Here is a 12,043-nt window from a genome sequence, read left to right as displayed (position 1 = left end):
AAGGTTTCTGACTTTAATCATTTAACAACATCTTAGATGTGAAATATCTGGAATCAGAGTACCTTTGCTTTTTTTAAGAAAATGTGATAAAATACAAATAACATAAAATTTACCATCTTAACTATTTTTAAGCGTACAGTTTGGTAGTGTTAAGGATACTCTCATTGCTGTGCAACCAGTCTCCTGAACTCTCCTTATCTTGAAAAACTGAAACTCTACCCATTAAACAATAACTCCCCAGTTCCCCACCCCACCCCTGGCCCCTAATAATCATTCTACTTTCCGTCTCTAAGATTTTGACTCCTCTAGGTATCTCATATGTGTAGAATCATACAGTATTTGTCTTTTTTGTGACTAGCTTATTTCACTTAGTATAACATCCTCAAGGCTCATCCATGTTGTAGCATGTGTCAGAATTTCCTTCCTTTTTAAGGCTGAATAATATCCCATTGTACATATTATACCCCATTGTGTTTATCCATTCATCTGTTGATGGATACTTGTGTTACTTCCACCTTTAGGCTACTGTGAATAATGCTTCTATGAATGTGGGTACACAAATATCTCTTCAAGTTCCTGCTTTCGATTCTTTTGGATATGTATTTGGATATATATATACCTAGAAGGGAAATTGTTGGATCATATGGTAATTCTGTTTTTAATTTTTTGAGGAACCTCCATAATGCTTTCCACTGTGGCTGCACCACTTTACATTCCCACCAGCAGTGCACGGATGTTCCAGTTTCTCCACATCCTTGCTATCTTCTCTTTGTTCGGTAGTAACCATCCTAATAAGTGTGAGGTGGCTTCTTTGCTTTTGAGCCTGGCGCTCAACTTCTTGGACAGCCCGAGTGCTGATATCTGTGATCTTATCAGAAGTTGAGTTCAGTTAAACTCAGTTCACCTCGGGTTCAAACACTTTGAAGCTGAGTTTAAGCCCCTCCTGAGTAGAACACAACCAAGTACCACGTGAATTCTACACCTTGAATCCGGTAGACCTCGAAAATACTAGACATTCTGAAATGAAAGCATCCTTGCTTACCTAGGAGGAGTTTATCCCTCTGGACTTTTTACTTCTAGATTTCTTGGTGTCCACACCTCTTCGATGGCTTTAAGTAAAAGTATGATTTTTTTCGTTGTGTAGGCAGTGATTTCTTTTGGATTGGCATAAAAGTCATCCCTAGTCTTCTCTGTTTTTGATTTGGTCTTGTGCGTTTGAATGTAACAAATCATTTTAAATTAGCTTAGAGAAAAAAAGTGAATTTGTGATAGGTGGTAAAAAATTATTAAAGAGACATTTGAATTCAATAGAGTTGGGAGACCTGAGGGGGAGTTCTCATGCTCTGTGGCGATAACAGAGCCCAGCAGGAAGAAGAAAGATTCCTCTCCTTTTGTGGCAAGGACTCAGCCAGTGAAAACCATGGGCTCTTTGTTTACAGCCCTCCCAACTTCCTTTCACTCCCTACAGAAGCGTTCTCCTTCTCGTGCCCTCCAGGGACTTGCACATGACTTGCCATGGTTGCAGACCCCGAGCTGCAAATTCTCTTCTGATCCTGAATATACCCATCTTTCCTGGAGAAATATCTGGCAGTCTGTTTGCTTCATGTCAACAAATAACATTCACCTGCCTCAGACTTCAAGAGAAAAGGTAAAGCCATGTCTCCTGAGGAACAAGAATCAGGAACCAGAAGCCCATCGGGAAACAGGAAGGATGCTTGTCTCTCATTCTCCTTCTTCTTATTGTTACATGTCTGATAGCTGTGCGTTTTGGCTTCATTTCCTTCTTTTAGTTTTCTTTGCTTCTTTTTACACAAAGGGAGATGGCTGCCCTCGCCCTGTCATTTCCGCCTCTTGCCTTGAAATTGACCAGCATTCCAAGGCCCCATTCCAGATTCTCAAGAGGGAGAATCTGGTAGGTACAACTTTGATGTGGGGTCTACTCCTGGACCAGTTGGCTGTTGCCAGGAGATCAGACTCTGATTATAAATCTGGCCACAGTGATTCACTCCTTTGGTTACATGGCTCTTCACAGAGACGGGAGGTATGACATGTGCCATCCAGATATTCCAAAAGGTGATTTGAAAATAGCCCTCTAACCCACTTAGCTCCAATCACACACCCCCTAGAAAGGGTCTTAGTGTAAAGTCTTTTTTGGACATTATTGCAGGAAGTAGTGATACATGCCTGTGAAATGTCTGACATCAATTAGCGTACATATTAAATGTCGATCTTATTTTCAAAAACTAATTTGGAACTGCCCAGCCAGTGATCTCCTCCAATAGCAAAACACACTTCTTACTAATTTTATTATACAATCAGAAAGCGATTCTCATTTATTGCCTAATGGTTAGATAATTAGACTTGAGTAGCGGTAGTCTCCTCCTGTGTGTGCTTGTTGAAGTTTATATTTTTCACAGATGGATTTTTAATTAAGAAAAATGTTGAAGATCTACATTAAATTATTATTATGGGTATCTTATTAGGGCCTCAGGGGCAGAGAACAAAGTAGGCAGGGATGGTGGGATGAATGGGGAGTGAGTGAGAGATATTCCTTCAAAGTCTCAACTTAAGTTTTAAGTTTGGGAGGATCCATTTAATAATTGAGTAATAAAGAAGTTATTCTTTTTTAATGTCTAGATGTGGCTTTTATCCTTAGCTCATTCAATGGCATTCTACATAGGGATGAGATAGAGGGCCCCATCTTCTCAGTGATATGAACATGAATTACTCACCTGTCTTTCTTCTCTCAAAATACTTGGCAATATTGAGTCTATGGGGGCAGTAACTAGCTTAGTGGCACCCTAATAAGCTTCTACACAAGAGAGAAGAGATTTATGCCCACTCATGTTAGCAGCAAAATAATATGTCCATTCGGTCAGATCCTTCTGGGATTGGGAAGTTTCCTCTTGGAATCTGGAATGCCCCATAAATCAACATAAAGCCTGAAGTACTGAGGTCACTACAGAATTATTGGGAAAACATAGTGTTTAGATATAATGAAACACAGACCACATGCAAGTCTATGAAATGCAGCCCCCATAGTTCAGCAGTTACAAGCCCAGAGTGCAATCTCCTCGATGACAGTTTCCAAGATGAAGAGCTGTATAACTTAACAGTGTACTAAATATATCGAAGATATAGAATTGATCTATGGCCCACTGAGGCCCTTTGACTACTCACTTATGTCAGCACCGCTGATGAATTATGTGTCTGTGGGTTCTTCATGAATATAAATCCCAATCTCTCTGGTATAGTTATATGTAGTTAGATCATTTATGTGATGATATTTCCCATGTGCTGAAGGGAAAAAGCAGACACTTTGCAGTGTTTAAAAAACATGAACAGTTTTCTGGCACCAAGAAAATTATCAAGGGCCCAGAAAAACACAAAGTGCCTTCCAACTCCTGCTATCATACAATATGTCAACTTAAACCCTAACAATGATTTTATTTCAGATTTTATTTGCCTTCCCTGCTTCTCACCTTCTGCATCATTTCTTGTTAAATGTAAGGGAAAAAAGTGGTAGTCTTAAGATAGTTTGCTAACAGTCTTTATTTGGAGCACCCTAGCTTATCAGGGTAGATCATTTGGGCTCCAAATTAATTACTTAGTTTCTCTTTTCTAGTTTTAAAAAAATGGTATTAAGGGCTTCCCTGGTGGCGCAGTGGTTGAGAGTCCGCCTGCCGATGCAGGGGACACAGGTTCGTGTCCCGGTCTGGGAAGATCCCACATGCCGTGGAGCGGCTAGGCCCGTGAGCCATGGCCGCTGAGCCTGCGCGTCCGGAGCCTGTGCGCCGCAGCGGGAGAGGCCACAACAGTGAGAGGCCCGCGTACTGCAAAAAAAAAAAAAAAAAGGTATTAGTAAGGATCTGTATTGGTCAGCACTTGCCAGAGAAATAGAACCAGTGGGAGCAGATTATAGATGGATGATAGGTAGATAGATAGATAGATAGATGATAGATAGATAGATAGAGATTTATTTTAAGTAATTGGCTTACATGATTATGAGGTCTGTAAGTCTGAAATTTGTACAGCAGGCTGAAAATTCTAGGCTGATGTCTTGAGTCTTGAGGCAGAACTTCTGCAGGGAAACCTCAGTTTTGCTCTTAACCTTTCAACTGGATGAGGTTCACTCAGATTATCAAAGATAATGTCCTTTGCTTGAAGTCAACTGATTGGAAATGTTAACCACGTCTACAAAATATCTTCATAGCAACACTTAGATTAATCTTTCATTGAATAACTGGGAACTATGGCACAGCTAAGTTGACACATGAAACTGACCACCATGGGATATTTTGGTTGTAAGTCACAAGACAACTAATAAAACTGCCTTCATAATAATGGCTAACATACACTGAGGTTAGTTACATGACAGGCACTGTTCTAACACTTTATATGTGTCATGTCATCCTGAGGTCTTGCAGCTAGTAATGACAGAGGGGGGACTTGAAATTAACCATCTAACTCCAGAGGTTGGACTTTGAACCGCTGTGCTATATCGACGTTAATTATTTCAAAAAAGAATTTGTTGAATGATGTATCTGGATAATGAAGGGATAGTTCTGGCTTCAGGCATGGCTGGATCCAGGGCTCAAAGGATGTGATTAGAACTTCATCTCTTTCTCCATCTGCTTTGGCTTCATTCTCAAGAAGGTCTTCTTTAAGTGACAGTTCCAGGTTTATATTGGCTGAGCTCAATAACTGGAGGTGGAGGAGAGAAAAGAGAACTTCCCTTTCTCAATAGTTCAAACAGAAGTTCTGGGGTGACTCTGAGATACTTGCTTGGGTCATGCAAGTATCATGACCTTAACCAAGACTCATCCCTTAACCAATCCACAAGTTCAGGAGAATGGAATATACTGATGGACCAGGCCTGGGCCCTTGTCCTACATGTGAGCTGAGCAGTGGGGCACTGATACCACCTGAATCACTTAGGATGAGTGTGGAAGAGCTCGTTCCTCAGGAAAAATCAGGGTGTCAAAGTCAGAAGAGGAAATAGTCTACTGTCACTGTGACTTCTCATTGCTCCCCATCAAGCTGTGCCTTCTGACAGCTGTCCCTCTGCATTTGCCATTTCCCCCACCAAGAGTGATTTTCCCGGACACATCATCATCTTCTTGCAAGCACTGACTCACATTTCCCCTCTTTAGTGAAGCTTACGCCACGCTTGCATTCATTGGGGGAGTCATTCCTTCATTAATTAACTCATAAGTACCTGTTATATTCCATGCCCTGGGAAGTGCTGAGAACACTGGGAAATCAGGTAGACCTGACCCCTTTGCTCATGAAGGTCATCTTCTCTCTGTCACTTGATTATGAGCCTGTCGAGGGGAGTGTCTATGCCTGGTTCATCTTTGTATCTCTAGAACATACAGTGTAGTCCCAAAGAAGAGGTAAAAGCATAGGGTCTTGAGTCAGACTTGGATTCCAGTCCAGTTTTGCTCTGTGAACTTTGGTGAGTTGCTGAACTTCTCTGTGCTTGAATGTCCTCATCGCTACAATGGGGATAACAATTCCTATCTTGTTAGATGATTTTGAATATTCAGTAAGTTAATGTATGTGAAGTGAGTGTCACTGCATCATATCATAAACACTCAAAATAATAGACAGCCATATTATAATAAATGTTCAATATATGGTTCAGTGAATACCTGGTTAAATCAACCACATTATTGTCATGGTGCCACTTCCCTTGAGGTGGGAAGGAAACAGCTTCCATGGCATTGCTTTCTTTCAAAGTGTATGTCCTGAATTTTAACACACAGGTTAAAAACAAAAACTAGGGGCTTCCCTGGTGGCGCAGTGGTTGGGAGTCCGCCTGCCAATGTGGGGCACGCGGGTTCGTGCCCTGGTCCGGGAAGATCCCACGTGCCGCGGAGCGGCTGGGCCCGTGAGCCATGGCCGCTAAGCCTGCGCGTCCGGAGCCTGTGCTCCACAACGGGAGAGGCCACAACAGTGAGAGGCCCGCATACCGAAAAAAAAAAAACAAACTAAAAATGTTATAATAACACTATAATTTAAAGACATTAAGTCTTTTCCCCATAATCAACTTCTTTAACAAAAGATGATTGCAGCTTAGGTGAGTTTGATGGGAAATCTCATGGTACTTCCCCAACCAGATTCATTCCTTAGAACAAGTTTTCCTTCATTAATAGAGTCAGGATTCGTGACTCCTTTTGAGAGTAGGTAAGGAAGCAAAGTTTAATATTTTCTCCCTCAAGCAATGTAATGATTAATGGAATGTTTAACTGCCTTCTCATATTATTAACCCATTTACCAAGGACACAGTACCATCCTTTTAATACGATTTCCCACTAAATGACGCATGCTGCCCGACATCTGGAGACTTGGATTCAAATGTGAGCCGAAGTTACAAATAAAAGAGGATTTAATTGTCTCCGTTTAGCCCATATCAGCAAATTCATCAAAGAGTTGACACTGCCTCTGGGGTGGAGGAGGCTGAGGTATCCCTAGTCGAGGCCAGAGGGGAGGTTTGTGAACTGCGCGGAGGAGAGAGAAAAAGAGAAAGTTGCTTGGCATAAGGCGATGAACGCAGAGATGTTCATTGCCGCCGTGTATCAGAGCTGAAAAAGTGAAGCAGCCTAATTTTCCATCAACGGGGTGACTGATACATAACCTGCGGTTTATTCATGCAGTGGATTACGCCTCGGCAGAACTGCATGAATTCTACATTTATAACAAGGATAAATTTCAACAGCATAATGTTGAGCCAAAAAAAAAGGTTTACCATTTATCTGTGTTTTCAAAGAACAGGAGACTATATAATATGTTGCTTAAGGATATATTATAAGGAAATATATGTGCGTGTGTGTATATATGTACATACATGTATGTATTTGTGTGTGTACATATGTATATGTATATATATGTCTGTATATATGTGTGTATATATATTAAAGTCTAAAAATATATAGAGTAATTATCTCAGGAAGGAGGCAGAGAAAAGGTGTAAGAAATAAACTTAAGTCAAATCTATAATTTATTTTCTTTAAAAGAGAAAGATAAAAAGAGCTAAAGAAAATGTAAAAATCTATTAACTATGATTAAATCTTGGTGGTATGTGTCGTGTCGCAAAATTATTTTCTGAATGCTTAACCTGTTTATAATTAAAACTTTAAAAAGGAGCAGAAATTTGCAGGAGAATTCTGTGAATGTTGGAAGACTAACACCCACTATCATTTCAGAACTTCTGAAGAGTAGACCGTTTACTCCCCAACTTAATAATAATTGCAGTCGTAACATGAAAGAATGTTCTGTAAACTACTGAATTTTACATCAGCCTTAAAAATAATTTCTGGCCCAGCAGGGATTAGAAATTAGGAGTAATCGTAAAGAAAAGCAGCTGGTGGTTCTAAAATATCTCATTGCTCCTATGTTTAGTTAGAAGGCCCTGTCTGGAGGGAGAAGTCCTTAAATTTCAGAGTTCTTTCAGACACCTCCCTTTTTCACCCCTGCTTCAGTATCCTGCTTGGCAAATGCATTTCTAAATCTTGATGTTCCTCAGAATGGTTAGTACTCCTAGTGTTTTAGTTAGTGAGGGCTGCCATAATAAAGTACTGCAAACTGGGTGGCTTAAACAACAGAAATTAATTTTCTCATGCTTCTGGAGGCTGGAACTCTGAGATCACGGTGGCTGCAGGATTCGTTTCGTCTGAGGCCTCTCTCCTTTGTTTGCAGACAGCCGTCTTCTCCCCGTGGCCCTCCCTCTGTGTGTGTCTGTGTCCTACTCTCCTCTTCTTATAAGAATACCATCATATTGGATTAAAGCCCACTCTAATGACCTTATTTTTACTTAATCGTCTCTCTAAAGACCCTATCTCCAAATACAGTCACATTCTGAGGTACTGGGGGTTACCACTTCAACATACGAATTTTAGGGGGACACAATTCAGCCCGTAACATCTAGATTTCTAGATTTTTTTCTCCTTTTCATTCTACTGTCCCATCTCACGCCTTTTCTTCCTTGCTTCCTATTTCTCTCTCTTTCCATCCAGTTTGTTTTGAGGCTCAGTTTGTTTCCCTAAAACTCTGCTTTGATTATGTAAGTGATCCAAGGCTTGGGTCTAAAGTTAGTTTTCACTTTCAGTACTGTCTTCATCTCAGATGAATTTTGGGGTTTGGCATTATGCCTTTTTTAATGCCATTTACTAACCTATAAAATAGAATAATAATAGTTCCTACATAATAAGTTAGTAAATGCACCACGGATGGTTTACAAAATTCTTTTTAGATGAAGGGTTTAATTTTAATTTTTTAAAAAACTTCCCTTATGATGAGACCTTTGTTTTCCTTTCATAGTGGTGATTCAGAATTTCCCTCATAAATAAGCTCGTAGTTATTGAAAATGACTCAAGACTTTCTGTGATGGTGAATTTTATGGGTCAACTTAACTGGGCCAGAAGGTGCCCAGATGTTTGGTCAAACATTATTCTGCTGTGTCTGTGAGGGTGTTTCAGGATGAGATGAACATTTGAATCAATAGACTGAGTAAAGCAGATGGCCCTCGGCAACGTGGATGGACCTCATCCATCTGTTAAAGGCCTGAATAAAACAAAAAAGCAAAAGAGAATTATCTCTCTCTGCCTGACTCTTTTTGAGCTGGGACATCAGTCTTCTCTCGCCTTTGGACTCAGACTCGAACTGGAGTGCACACCATCGGCTCCCCTGGTTCTAAGGCCTTAGGACTTGGACTAGAACTATAGCATCAGCTCCCCTGGGCCTCCAGCTTGCTGGGCTTCTCAGCCTCCATAATTGTGTGAGCCAATTCCATACAGTATATATATTATATATAATATTCCTTGTAATAAGATAGATAGATCTCCTATTGATTCTATTTCTCTAGGGAACCCAGACTAATACACCTTCCATCCTGCAATATTATCATGAGGATAATTTCTAAAGTGCTTTTGTCTTTATCGCAAATGAATATGTTGATTGTTTAACAAATTAGGAAATGTAGAAAAGCAGAAGAGGAAGTAAAAATTACTTACATTTCCACCTTCACAAGCAATTAGAGTTAACATTTTAGAGTGTGCCCATCCAATTATTTTTTCTGTCTATCATCTATTTATCTGTCTTGTGTTGAATAGTGTTGCCCCCAAATTCACGTCCACTGGAACCTCAGAATGTGACCTTATTTGGACGTAGTCTTTGCAGAGGACTTCATTACTTAAGATGAGGTCATGCTGATGAAGATCAGCCCCAAGTTCCATGCATGTGATGTCCTTATAAGAGTAAGAGAAGGCACACAGAGAGAATACTGTGTGAAGATGAAGCCAGAGACTGGACTGATGCATCTACAAACCACGGAGCACCAAGGATTGCCAAGGCAACTGCCAGAAGCCAGGGCAGAAGCAACTGATTCTCCCTCAGAGCCTCCAGAAGAAAACAGCCTTGCTGACACCTGACTTCATACTTCTGGCCTCCAGAACTGTGAGAGAATACATTTCTGTTGTTTTAAGCCAGTTGTTTTACCCAGTTTGTAGTAAGTTATCGAATGTTACGGCAGCCACAGGAAATCATCCATACATACAGATTTTAAAACTGAGAATGAGATTATATTCTATAGGGTATATTGTTTTGTAGCTTATTTATTTTGGTTAAGATATTTAAATCGTATTTGTATGTTATTTAATATTCTTCTGTAATGTCATTTTTAATTTCATTTCTCTTATTTTATTTATCAGTCTCCTATTATGGTTTTGGATTATTAGGTTTTCCTCAGATTTTCATCATTAAATATACTGCAGTCATGTATCTTCTCATCGCTAAATACTTGAGATAAATATTCATAGAGTTTCCTGAGGATAAAGTGTTGGATGTTAGATTCTCATAAGAACTAAGTATGGAGGGACCTTGTCTGTCTTGTTTCCTACCACATCCATCACATAGTGCTAGACACATAGTAAGAAAATTGCCCATTTGTTTAGACCTGCTGGGTAAAATAAAATTGAAAGGGTTTGTTCATTTTTACAGCTTTGGGAACATATTGCCAAACTGTATAACAGATAAGTTTTCAAGTGTCAAACTAAGGGAATAATGTTTTTCCTATGTGAACTCTTGCAGTCTAATTCTAGCGATCGTATCTGTTCTATCCCAAAGTCCTCTCATATGCAATAATTACTTTATGAGTGTGGAAGTTGTTTGATAGACAAGCCTCCTGATTTAGTTATTTTAGGCTATCCATGATGTCATCCATTGTTTTGATTTTGTATTTTCTCGTCGGGCACAAACCATACCTCAAACGGTTCAATTAGCTCGGATTCAGAAGGTAGGCATAGGAGGTAGATATCAACAACTTGGCACTTGTTTTGATTTGAGTCATACTTGTGTTTTAAAATGATTATGTATCATGATTCAGTGACTATTTCTGTGTTATCAGAAACATTAGTAAGAGAGGCAAGAAAATGTGTGGTAATAAGGATGAATTCATCACCAACCACTGAAAACTACTTGCAGTGATTTTCACTTTTTTCCCCAAATAGCAGATGGCTTAATTCCTTCAACCAGCTGCTGAGAAAAGAAATATTTGAATGTTAAGGAGCATACGTTTTTTCCCCTTGTAGCACATACAACAAGAAAGTCTTGGTGCATATATATATATACTATATATATAGTATATATATATATGACATATATATAGTATATATATATAGTATATATATAGTATATCATATATACAATGAGTGTGTGTGTGTGTGTGTGTGTGTGTGTGTGTGTGTATATATATATATATATATATATATATATATAGTAAATTATCAGGTAAAATAAAACCTAATCAGCAAAGCCCAAGTCTGGACAAAATTCTTTGTAATTTTTTAGTGGTTGATCTATGAATTGCAATATATATGTATGCATATAACTTTCAACAGTCTACTTAGAATCAATTTTTACCACCTCACATGAAATACAGAAACCATACACGTTTACGTTAAGTTGCCTTGTGCATAACATTTACATACACTGAAAACTCTTATCAGACAGCGTTACCGTTTTTGCTCTCATCATTCAAATGTATTTTAGAGAGCCTGAGAGGAAAAGAATAGTCTGTTATATCGACCTAAATATTTACCATTTCTGTTTCTTTTTCTACAAAAATACATTTTATTTTATTTTTTTATTTGGCTGTGCCGCGCAGCTTGGGGAATCTTAGTTCCCCGACCAGGGATCGAACCCAGGCCCCGGCAGTTAAAGCACCGAGTCCTTTCACTGGACCACCAGGGACTTACATTTTAAATAGATGTTAGAAGATAGGGAGAAGTTAATAGAGGTACCCCCTCAAATGATCTGGAACAAATATTAAAAGCTTTTATCGCTCAGGGTTTTTAGTTGCAAGCAACGGAAATCATCACTTATTTGTTTTAACAGAGAAGGGTTTATTAGGAGATAGTGGGTAGCTTAGAGTTTCCCTAGAGGAGACAAATAAACAAGCTTGGAGATTATGCAGCCAAAAACAATGCCCCAGACTAGTCCTTTGGAGACATAGCTCTCATAGTTGCTTGGGTAGGGATACCATAGTTTATACCGTCAGTGTCACCTCTGGTGGCCCTGGGATGCTGCTGCTAAAACAACCTGTTGGTGGCCCTTGGAGAATGGATGTAACTACTACTCTTTAGCTTACTTGCCTTCCTTGTGTTACTAACACCTTCCTTATACGCCTATTTTGATTCAAAGTCTGGGGTGGATGTGTCTAAGTCAGAGCTTAGAACATGTGTCCGAGGATGTCTTAGTTGCAACAGAATCTTGGAAAGAACGTATTTGGCATTTTCCATTTCTATAATGAAAAGAAAGCTCTGAATCATAAGGTAGGAATATTCCCCAAACAGAAATGAAAGCTAAAAAAAAAAAGACGAACTCCATTAGATTCAGGCTTTGAGTCACATATTTTTACTACTTACAATGTATATGGTCTCGGTACGATGAGTTTCTTTTCTACAGGTTTTTCTAAGTGTCAGTGTTCTATGAGATGGTATGTTCCACAGTGAGTCTGTCATGGTTAACTGAGACAGTGAGTGTC

Source organism: Delphinus delphis, chromosome 15 (genome assembly GCF_949987515.2).
Source record: "Delphinus delphis chromosome 15, mDelDel1.2, whole genome shotgun sequence".
NCBI classification, from domain to species: Eukaryota; Metazoa; Chordata; class Mammalia; order Artiodactyla; family Delphinidae; genus Delphinus; species Delphinus delphis.
Note: the sequence above shows the minus strand (reverse complement) of the source record.